The sequence below is a fragment of the Cetorhinus maximus genome, chromosome 9, assembly GCF_964194155.1.
Source record: "Cetorhinus maximus chromosome 9, sCetMax3.hap1.1, whole genome shotgun sequence".
NCBI lineage: Eukaryota > Metazoa > Chordata > Chondrichthyes > Lamniformes > Cetorhinidae > Cetorhinus > Cetorhinus maximus.
The window spans coordinates 135,938,879-135,951,125 of record NC_135887.1 but is presented as its reverse complement, the minus strand read 5'-3'; the positions used below and the strand labels follow the sequence as shown (position 1 = coordinate 135,951,125).

Sequence of the window (12,247 nt, the reverse complement as noted above, 5' to 3'; positions counted from 1 at the left end):
AGGCATTACGAGACAAGTAAATGAGGGAGAAATGAATAGCAGGATATCTCGATAGCGCGAGATGAAGTAAGGTAGAAAGAAGCTCATGTGGAGCATAAATGCTGGCATAAACCTATTTGGACCGAATGGCCTGTTTGTAAAATGCTACGAGACATTCATTTCAAGTGGAGTTGGGGAAGGCACCGTAAATTGCACAGGTTACAAGAACGTAAGAAATAGGAGCAGGAGTGGGCCTTTTGGTCCTTGGAGCCTGCTCTGCCTTTCAGTATGATCATGGGCTGACCTTACATGAGGCCAGCTTGTCCGATTCCACTGGAAATCAAGAGTGTACTCTTCAATTGTTAATGAGGCCTGGAAATGAAAATGACCCAGACCTCACAGAGACAATATCATTGGGGTTTGTTTATCTGCTTTACTCCCTGCGTGCTTCATACATATCCCGATTACAAATCAACCCTTTGATGCTGGAAGGGGAATCTCACAATGTTGAGGCTACAGACGTCCAGTTATTGATTTCTCTTTGTTATATTCCTTTTCGATCTTTCTTATTAATGACCGATAGTGACAGGCTAAAACATTACTAAACAGTCTATTCTTAAATCGACACTGTGTTCGGCAAATGATGTTTGGCGCACACTTACTGAGCATTTGCCAAGCAGTGTGATGCAATGACATGCTTTTTCCAACTGTTTTCGCTGCTTAGCAAAGACAGTATCCTCTCGAATGTGAAAAATATTTAGCTTGTGACCTGACCTTCACAATCCAATCGCAATATTCTGTAAAGCAAGGGAAAAAGAACTCTTCTGACAAAGAGTTATATCTGAAGCTTTAGGCTTGATTTCAACTCCCAGGCCAAATCGCAGCAAAGTGAGTGTCGTATTTGCCTGGAGGTGACTGCTAGAAAAGCTTGTGTGGTTTTAATGGCCAGGCCTCATTAGCATGTCGCTTGCTGACAGTGAATTGGTGACTTGAGGACATAAAGTTAAGATAATTACGGAAAGAACAAAAGGAGTGAGAGGGAGAAGTGAGAAGGCTGTTAAGATATGCATTGTCCTGACAGAAGCGGTGATGGGAGCAGGTGGTAGTAGCTTTTACAAGACTTAGAAGCTTCCCACATCTAATGACGCATGAGGCAGACAAAGCACATGCTTATGTCTGTTTCCATGGCTAGTTTTTCCTGGAACAGGTCATCAGCAGCTATAGTTTGGGGGGCACCGCTCTGCATAAAGCATGGCTGACGAGGAGAAACTGCTACTATGACCACCTGCCTTACAACATAACAGAAGAGCATAAGAAATAGGAACAGGAGTAGGCCACTCGGCCCCTCGAGCCTGCTCCGCCATTCAATAAGGTCATGGCTGATCTTGTGTTTTGATTTCCACACTCCCATCTACCCCCGATAACCTTTGATTCCCTTGCCTAACAAGAATCTACCTACCTCTGCCTTAAAAATATTCAATGACTCCACCTCCACCACCTTCTGAGGCAGAGAATTCCAAAGTTGCAAAACCCTCTGAGAGAAAAAAATTCTCCTCATCTCTGTCCTAAAAGGGCGACCCCTAATTTTTACTAGGTGTACAAACATACGAATTAGGAGCAGGAATAGGCCACTCAGCCCCTCGAGCCTGCTCCGCCATTCCATACAATCATGGCTGATCTGATTGTAACCTCAACTCCACATTCCCGCCTAACTCCAATAACCTTTCACCCTCTTGCTTATCACGAATCTATCTAGCTCTGCCTTAAAAATATTCAAAGGCTCTGCTTCCCTTGCCTTCTGAGGAAGAGAGTTCAAAAGACTCACAACCCTCTGAGAGAAAAAATTCTCCTCATCTCTGTCTTAAATGGGTGACGCCTTATTTTTAAACCCTTGGTTCTCCCACAAGAGGAATCATCCTCTCCACATCCACCCTGTCAAGACCCCTCAGGATCTTAAATCAATCAAGTCACCTCTCACTCTTCTAAACTCCAGTGGATTTAGTCTAGTCTGTCCAACCTTTCCTCATAAGACAACCCATCCCATTCCAGGTATTAGTCTGGTAAACTTTCTCTGAAAGGCTCCCAATGCTTTTACATTCTTCCTTAAATAAGGAGACCAATACTGTACATAGTATTCCAGATGTGGTCTTACCATCTGAAGCATAACCTCCCTGGTTTTGTATTCAATTCCCCTTGCAATAAATGATAATATTCTATTAGCTTTCCTAATTACTTGCTATACCTGCACATTAACCTTTTGTGATTCATGCACTAGGACTCCAAGATCCCTCTGAATCTCAGAACTCTGTAATCTCTCACTATTTAGATAATATGCTTTTTTATTCTTCCTGCCAAAATAGACAATTTCTCACTTTCCTACATTATACTCCATTTGTCAGATCTTTGCCCACCCAGTTAACCTGTCTATATATGTTTATAGCCTCCTTACGTCCTCTTCACAACTTAGTTTCCAGCCTATCTTTGTGTCATCAGCAAATTTAGCAACCATCCCTTCAACCAAGTCATTTGTATAAACTGTAAAGGCTTGAGGCCCCAGCACTGATCCCTGTGGCACACCACGTTGCCAACCAAAAAATTAGCCATTTATGCCTATTCTCTGTTTCCTGTTAGCCAGCCAATCTTCTAACCATGCCAAAATGTTACCTGCTACACCATGAGCTTTTATTTTCTGCAATAACCTTTGATGTGGCACCTTATCAAATGCCTTCTGGAAATATAAGTACAGTACATCCCTTTATCCACAGCACATGTTATTTCTTCAAAGAATTCCAATATATTGGTTAAACATGATTTACCTTTCACAAAACCATGTTGACTCTGCCTGATTACCTTGAATTTTTCTATGTGCCCTGCCATAATGTCTTTAATAATAGCTTCTAACATTTTCCCTTTGATAAATGGTACGCTAACTGACCTGAAGTTTCCTGCTTTCTGTCTCTCTCCCTTCTTGAACAATGGAGGTACATTCAGTATTTTCCAATCCATTGGAACATTCCCCGAATTGAGGGAATTTTGAAAAATTAAAACCAACTTGTCAACTATCTCACTAGCCACTTCTTTTAAGATCCTAGGATGAAGTTCATCAGACCCCAGCCTGTAGCTCCAACAATTTGCTCAGTACCCCTTCCCTGGTGATTGTAATTTTCCCAAGTTGCTCCCTCCCTTCCATTTCCTGATTTACAGCTATTTCTGGGATGTTAGTTGTATCCTTGAAAGTGAAGACCAATGCAAAATACATGTTTAATTGATCTGCCATCTCCTTATTTTCCATTATTAATTCCCCAGACTCAATTTCTATAGGACCAATGCTCACTTTGTTAACTCTTTTCTTTTTTAAATATCTATAGAAACTCTTACTATCTGTCTTTATATTTCCAGCTAGCTTTCTCTTGTACTCTAATTTTTCCCTCCTTATTAATCTTTTAGTCAGTCTGAGCTGTTTTTATATTCTGTCCAATCTTTTGACCTGTCACCCATCTTTGCACAATTATATGCTTTCTCTTTAACTTTGATACTCTCTTTAACTTTTTTAGTTAACTGTGGATGGTGGGTCCTCCCCTTGTAATTTTTCTTTCTCTTGGAATGTATCTGTTCTGTGCATTCTAAAATATCCCCTTAAATGTCTGCCACTGCATCTCTATTGACCTATCCCTTAACCTAATTTGCCAATTCACTTTAGCTAGCTCTGCTTTCATGCCCTCATAATTGCCCTTATTTAAGTTTAAAATACTCGTCTTAGACCTACTCTTCTCTCCCTCAAACTGAATGTAAAATCCAATCATATTATGATTGCTGCCACCTAGGGGTGCCTTCAATATGAGGTCATTATTTGATTCTACGTTGCACAATACCAGGTCTATTATAGCCTGTTTTCTGGTTGGCTCCAGGACCCGTTGTTCATAGAAACAATACTGAAAACGCTCCATGAATTTCTCATCTAGGCTACCTTTACCTGATTTTTCAGTCTATAGAGAGACTGATTTTTCCAATCTATATGTAGATTAAAACCCCCCATCATCATCACTGTACCTTTCTGACAACCTCTCATTTTTTCTTCTTTGATACCCTGTCCTACAGTATAATTACTGTTAGGGAGCCTGTACACCACTCCCACAAGTGACTTCTTGCCTTTATCATTTCTCATCTCTACACATACAGCTTATACTTCCTGGTTTCCTGAACTTAGGTCATCCCTATCTATTGTGCTAATACTGATTATTAATTGACAGAGCCACCCCTCCACCTTTTCCTAGCCCCCTGTCCCTTCTAAATGTCCCATACCCTTCAATATTCAGGTCCCAATCTATGTCATTCTGCAGCAAGTCTCTATAATGGCTATCAGATCTTATTTATTGTTATTTCCATTGTCAGCTCATCTGCTTTGTTTTGAATGCGATGTGCATTCAGGTACAGAGCCTTTAGTTTTGTCTTCTTGTTATTTTTGTAACCTCTAGGCTTGTTTGTTGATCTACTCTTAGATGTGTACTCTTTGTCCCTTCCTGTCATGGTCTGTTTATCATTTCCTATATTAATACCTTTCTCTCTTACCTTGTTGTTACTCTTTGATCTAGCACATATACCCAAATCTGATCCCTTTCCTCCACTATTTAGTATATTGGAAGGATATTTAGATTGATACTTAACCTGTTTTACTGTGCACCTTCCTTGTCACCAAGTCCTGGGGTGGGACTCAAACCCAGAGCTTCTGGCTCAGAGGCAGGGACAAGACCACCTTACCTTTTATAAGGGGAATGGATAAAAGATAATAAATTAGAGGCCTGAGGAGTGAGTGGTAATGGGGAATGGGTCCAAGGGGTAACTCTCTCAGGGAGTGCCAGCATAGGCACGATGGATCAAATGGCTTCTTTATATACCCGAACAAACATACAACATACGAAATAGGAGAAGAAGTAGTCCAGTTGGCGCCCTGAGCCCTCTCCACCATTCAATAAGATCATAGTTGATCTGTTTATATTTTGAGTTCCACATTCCCATTGAAATTGTATGATTTATATGACTTACACTTTCCAGTGTAAGTGTCAGAGGCACTTTCAAAACTTTCAGAGTGAAATTGTGATCTGCATATTTAGGAAGGATATACCTACATTAGAGGTGTCACAGTGAAGGCCCACTAGGCTGGTTCCTGGGATGAGAGGGTTGTCCTATGATAAGAGGCTGAGTAATTTGGGCCAATACGGTCTGGAGTGATCTCATTGAAACATATAAGGTTCTGAGGGGGCTTGACAGGGGACGATGCTGAGAGGATGTTTTCCCTTGTGGGGGAATCTAGAACGAGGGGCACCGTTTCAAAATAAGGGGTCTCCCATTTAAGATGGAGATGAGGAGGAATTTCTTTACTCAGGGCATTGTTAGTGTTTAGAATTCTCTTCCCCAGCGAGAAATAAAGGCTGGGTCATTGAATACATTAAAGGCTGAGTTAGACAGATTATTGATTGACAAAGGAGTCAAGGGTTATGGGGAGCAGGCAGGAAAGTGGAGTTAAGGCCACAATCAGATCAGCCTTGATCTTAACGAATGGCGGAGCAGGCTCGAGGGGCCAAATGGCCTACCCCTGATGTTACATTCTTACGTTCTAACATGGGGGGCACAGTTTCAGAATAAGAGGTGGGCCATTTAGGACTGAGGTGAGGAGAAATTTCTTCACTCATAGGGTTGTGAATCTACGGAATTCTCTACCCCAGAGGGTTTTGGATCCACCATCACTGAATACATTTAAGGCTGAGATAGACAGATTTTTGGTCTCTCAGGTAATTAAGGGATATTGGGAATGGGCAGGAAAGTGGATTTGAAGCCCAAGATCAGCCATGATCAGCATATGAATAGCGTAGTATCACAGAAACATAGAAAATAGGAGCAGGAGTAGGCCATTTGGCCCCTTGAGCCTGCTCCACTATTCATTACGATCATGGCTGATCATCCAACTCAATAGGCTGCTCCCGCTTCCTCCCCATTTCCTTTGATCCCTTTCGCCCCAAGAGCTATTTCTAACTCCTTCTTGAAAACATACAATGTTTTGGTCTCAACTACTTTCTGTGGTAGCAAATTCCACAGGCTCACCACTCTCTGGGTGAAGAAATTTCTCCTCATCTCAGTCCTAAATGGTCTACCCCATATCCTCAGACTGTGACCCCTGGTTCTGGACTCCACCACCATCGGGAACATCCTTCCTGCATCTACCCTGTCTAGTTCTGTTAGAATTTTATAGGTTTCTATGAGATCCCCCCTCATTCTTCTGAACTCCAGCGAATATAATCCTAACCGACTCAATCTCTCCTCATATGTCAGTCCCGCCATCCCAGGAATCAGTCTGGTAAACCTTCACTGCACTCCCTCTATATCTTTTTTTCGTAGGTTTGACTTGCCATATGGTCTACCCCTGTTCTTATTTCTTTGTGTTTTGAGATCAAGTGTAGTAAGGCAAAAATAAAGATTCCTCTACTTTGGCAAACAGGAACCAGTATAGTGAACACTCAGCCTTCAATGTAACAGCTCTAATGCCAATATAACCTTTCTTAAGTATGCAGATCAAAATTTCACTCTGAAAGTTTTCAAAGTGTCCCTGAGGTTTGGAACGTGTAAGTCAGATAAGTCTTACAATTTCGATGGGAATGTGGAACTCGAAACACAAACAGATCAGCCATGATCCTATTGAATAGTGGATCAGGGCTTGAGGGGCCAAATGGACTACTTCTGCTCCTATTCCGTATGTTGTATGTTTGTTCGAGTATATAAAGAAGCCATGTGGTTCACCATGCCTATGCTGGCACTCTCTAAGAGAGTTATCCCTCGGACGCATTCCCCACTACCACTCACTCCTCAGACCTCTTTAATTTAGTATTATTATTGTTATTATTATTATTAGTCAATCTTAGGAAAAGTTCTTTGATTTTTTTACTACCCAAGCTTGCCTTTCTTAGGAACTCTCTCTGAGATTATCAATTGTTCAAGATTTAGTACAATTCAGGGCTGCCCAACCTAATTCATCATACACAGCAATTTAGCGCCACTGGTTAGAAGACATGGTTATCCTGAGGTAGGTGCAAATGCAAAGATGAGTAACCAGGGTTCCAAACCAATTTACCATACAGTCAGCTCAATTTTTTAAGTGCTCAAAGCAACTTAACCTTTTAATGATCCTGTTTGGTAATAATTTTCTGAATAGGTTTCTCTGCACTTGCATTCTGATTTAACGTAGTAAAATCATCACCTGCCTCTAAAGAGGCCACTGCACACAATTAATAAACATTTTTTGCAATGTGAGTTTATACAGAGCTATCCAGAGTTTACATTTTCACAGAACATTTCAGAGTCTATAAACAGGGATGCCAAACACCAGAAAACTGATGATGTACGGGAGAGTGTTTAAGTCACTTAACTTTCCACTAATGATTGCCAACAAATTCAGTAGATTATTTGACCAAACTGCATTAAAGGATCAACAAAGTGCCTGGTGGGGAAAGGGCTGTTAATTTCTATTTATTACCAATTTGCTCATTGTGCAGTTCGTTTGGAGGAGGTGTCAGCTGTGGCTCAGTTCATAGCACCCTCGCCTTTGAATCAGAGGGTTGTGGGTTCATGTCCCACTCCCGGAAACCAAGAACTGTGATTGTACTCGAAAGAGTTGCAATCTGTGACTGTTGATAACTCGAAAGAGTTTCAAACTGGCAGTAGCAAACCAAAAATAAAAAGTCAAAGACAGTGCAGTTCGTTTGGGGGTGATTTTTGGAGGTGAGTTCAGGTGCTAAAGATCCTCCGAGACGACCAAGATTGGGTCTTAAGCTGACATGCCAGTTTAGCCCATGTTTAGCATGAGATGCCATCTTGCTAAAGGAGTTGAAGTCTGTGTTAGCACCTTCGCTCAGAGGTTTATTAAATAGTTGATTGCCCCTTAAAATGGTATTGGCTCTCTTTAAGGAGGTTGCACAGCACTTTGGTGGCTGACACCCTCTCCCAACAACAACCAACTGTTTGCAAGTAAACATGGCATCGATCTGGATTTTATGCTGCTTAATAGAATACTGACTTTTTCATATTCACTTGCTGCTGGTTGTGGAGAGGATCCCTGAAACGCATCAGAATACCCCCTGCGACACTTTGTCAAGACTCCAACAACACCAGCAATATTTAATCAGGGAATTTTCTGAAAATTCACCGAGAAAGAGTAAGTGTTGTCCTACTCCACCTTATAGGTGTCACCAAGAGAAAGGGAGTGCTTGGTCAAGGGCGTCTTACAAGGGAGTTCTGGGTTTGGACACGGAATGGGTGGAGGACGTGAGGCCAGGCAGAGCAGTGCCAGCTGCTGCAGGAGACAGGGACAGGAGGGCAAGGTGGACTCCTTCCCCCTCTGTGGGCACAGGAGATCCCTCCTCCTCTGGACTACCTCCACCAGGACCTCCACTGTCACATCCAAGAACCTGCATACGTCCTCTTACTTGGTGCCGGAGCTATCCTTCAACGTGCCAGCCTGTGCACTCCACATCTTCAGTGGAAGTGGGTGTAAGAAGCCCACATACACTGCTCACAAAAATTGCAGATTTCTGGTCTAGCACCTCCAGGCAGTTCATATTATAGCAAGCAAGCAATCAAGCCACGTGCAAAACCCAGGCTTCCAAACAGGCTTGTTTTATGACAGCATTCTTTTACTGCCTGTTTACATCCTTTGATCAAAATAATCCCTTTTCTGTTTTCAATGTTCTCAAGATTAAAAAGCACAATGGTATATTTTAACGCCTTTTGCATCCAACCAGTGACAGAATCAAACACGTGTGGCACAGGACAATCGTAACACGGGAGTCCAAACTAAGAATAAAGCATTTTTCCTGGGTTATTATATGAAATTGAATAGAATAGCCACAATACAGTGAATGGAATATAAATGAGTCACGAAACTGGAATAAAGTCTGAGCGCTTATATAACGGTGTAACTTAATGTAACTGGTAAAGCCAAGCAATTTAAGACCTATAATCTGTTAAAAAAATAACATTCTGTGAGACTGTGGGTTCATTTCAAGGAGCTGTCTATGCCGTAGGTCTTACAGAACACTGAAAATGTATTGTCTGATATGAAGATTTTGAGGAACTCTCCATTTCCCTAACATTCTGCCTTTACCCCTGGCTGACTGACGGCAGCAAGACCTTTCCTGAGGTTAGTCACATGCGGGAACATGCATGATACAGTTTTATGCAGGAAACTCTTTAGGAATCTTCTAACTGCTTATCTGAACTACCAGAAGAGATGTCTATAATTAAACAGACCGATTTATAATTGAAGGAAATGACTCTTCAGTTTTATCAGAACAACTATAGCAGCTGACAGAAATGTTGTCCAAACAACATACACACTCCATGACAATGAAGTGGAAATAAAATTCCCCGCACATTAGAGGTAACACTTGTACCAGACGTGTGTTAATTTGTAGTGAACTTCTTGCATTCGCAGTAACAAGGTGTTTATTAATAAACTGCATGCCTCAATTTTTTGAGGGTGACTAACCCAGTTCATTTTATGTTAGTGTACAGACCCAGGATTAACAGTTTCTGTACGTGGCTAAAGTATTGTGATATAAAGTCATCTGTTGGCCTGAAACGTTGGGCCGGATTTTCAGTGCAGGGTCAGGAATTTGCCGCCCAGATGTATTCCGGATCCCGACCCTGTGCCTAGGCTGCATCACCCTCCCCCCCCCCCCCCCCCCCCCCACCACCCGAACGTGATTTTTAAATGGAAATGACCTAGTTGGCCAGGTGGCAGGCTCACCACCCAATTAAGAGGGGCTGAATGCCGCCAGGAGGCAGGAGCTGCCTGCCCAGCACCAGAGGCAAAGGCGGGCAGCAGCCATGTTGGGGCTTGCAGCTGTCTTGCTGATTAGAGCAGGCAGGCCCTCACAGGACAAGGAGGTGGACAGCAGCCATGGACAACAAGGTAAGGACCAGTGCCCATACTGGCCCAACAGAGGACCTGCTGGTTTCACAGTCACCTTGACTGAGATAAGCTTTTGTTTTAAAATTCCGGATTTATTTAAATAGCTGAATTTAAATTCCCCACAGCTCCCATGGTGGGATTTGAACTCATGTCCCTGGAGCATTAGTCCAGGCTGCTGGATTACTAGTCCAGTGACATATCACTATTCCCACATGGAATGTCAATTATAACAGGAGAGCAGATCAAAGTGCAGAAAGGAGCAACTCAGTGGTTACAGTTCAGAAAGATACATGGATACGTCACCATGTCTCACATTGATTGATACATAGTTTGTGTATATAGTTATGGACAGGAGGAGGTTTAATTTAGACAGCCCTGATTTCTCCTTTCACCACCTGTCCGTAAACAGAAAGGCGTTTTTGGGGGTTTTTTGATTTTCCCCTTTGTTAACCGGTGGTGTATTTCCCAACCCCTCAGTTTTGGTGTGATCCAATTTATATTAATAACCCCAAAGCAACCTCGAGATAGGGTGAACTCAAAGGGTTAATTTATTTCACACACACTCAAAATGCAGGAGTGGGTGTTGTATGTAGCCCCCAGTACATTCATACAATAGATGAGGGACATGGAAAGAAAGAGGTACAGGGCAAAGACCACAGAGAAGATAAGAATTATTGTTTCATGTGAGTCCAGACTCCAGAATCAAAGTCCAATGGTTTATGACTTCACAGAGTCAGCAGGTTGAAGACTGATGCTGGATAATCCACTTTTCTAGTAGAGATGACTTGCATGATGGGAGAGGCATGTAGAGATGATTTAGTCTTATAGGCTCTGGTACAGAGGTTCCAGTAGAAAACAGTGTAGGTGGGGAGCCAGGTATTCAAAAACCTGGGCAGAGCCCTTTACCTGCTGCTGCGTACTAGGCCAAAAATGGCAATCTGCTTTTTTCAGCTCCACAAGGCAATGCTACGGGTTCTAGAAGCTTGAGGGGGTGCAGGGGCTGGGCGGGGAGGGGGGGGGGGGGGGGAGGGGGGGAGTCATGTGACATGACTCCCACTTGTCCACCTTGGTTTGGACAAAGGACGTAAATTCCTTGTCTGGATTCTTCAGATGGTTAATGTTCCATCCATTAATAAGTTCAAAAAGTGGCTTCAGGGTCTTTTGCCCTCACAGATGGATTGTCTCCATTGGCCAGAGCCCAGCCTTAGAAATGTAAATGGTCTTTGTACAACTCCTTGTCTCTGTAGTCACTGGAGCATTAGTGCCTCTTTAGAGATGACAAGGTTGCTGCTGTTCGAAGGCCAGAAATTCCTTTCGTCTGAGTCATAGCCAGACATGGCATCAGTTGGTTTAAAGCCTTTGTTCAGTTTAAAAAATAATAACTTTATAGATTAGCCAGGATGACATATATATATTATAAAACTATAGAGTGAGATCTTAGCCTGCTGACACCATGTATGTAGGGGGAGATGGTGATATAGTGGTAATGTCACTGGAATAGTAATCCAGAGACCCAGGCCAATGCTCTGGGGACATGGGTTCAAATCCCACCATGACAGTTGGTGGAATTTTAATTGAATTAGTAAATCTGGAATATAAAGCTAGTCTCAGTGATGGTGACCATGACAATCATCATCGATTGTTGTAAAAACCCATCTGGTTTCACTAATATCCTTTAGGAAAGGAAATCTGCCATCCTTACCTGGTCTGGCCTACATGTGACTCCAGACCCACACCAAAGCGGTTGACTCTTAACTGCCCTCTGAATTAGCCTTGTAAGCCACTCTGCTCAAGGGCAATTAGGGATGGGCAGCAAATGCTGACCTTGCCAGTGTACATTCACATCCACTGAAAGAATAAAAAAATGAAGTGTTAGCTTTTGTGGGGGATGGGGGTCTTAGAAAGTTTGAAGATGTCAAAGCATCTAACAGTGTGTATTGCTATGGAACAGATTTAGGAATTATAATTTTGCCTCAAGCTCAATTATTCACTCAGTGATTGAGTTTAAATCATATCAGCAGGAAGATGTGCAGAGGCCTCTGTACAATGACAAATGGAAGCCATGCATCAGTCTCAAAGTGTTCTGTCAATGAAGCTTACAATGTTGTTCATGATTTTGACGATCCAGTGATCATAGGAAAAATCCAGAACTATATAGAAGACCCAGATATGGAGGATGGATGTTCTCTGTGTTTTTACCCCATTAAAATAATGAAAATAAAATAAAGTGATTGAAACCAAACAGCAGAGTATGATTAGTAGTGACTATGAGGAGCTGAATAGGGTCAATATGAATGAACATGTTTG

General features: G+C 42.3%; 1 long non-coding RNA gene across 1 annotated transcript in view; it reads left to right on the top strand.

The window, feature by feature from the left end:
- LOC144684263 (uncharacterized) overlaps nucleotides 1-12,247 on the top strand; it is a 49,714-nt gene that overhangs the window by 17,228 nt on the left and 20,239 nt on the right. Inside the window, exon 2 of the long non-coding RNA XR_013577468.1 lies at nucleotides 9,060-9,166. This is a non-coding gene — a long non-coding RNA (uncharacterized LOC144684263). The remainder of the gene's footprint in view (nucleotides 1-9,059; nucleotides 9,167-12,247) is intronic.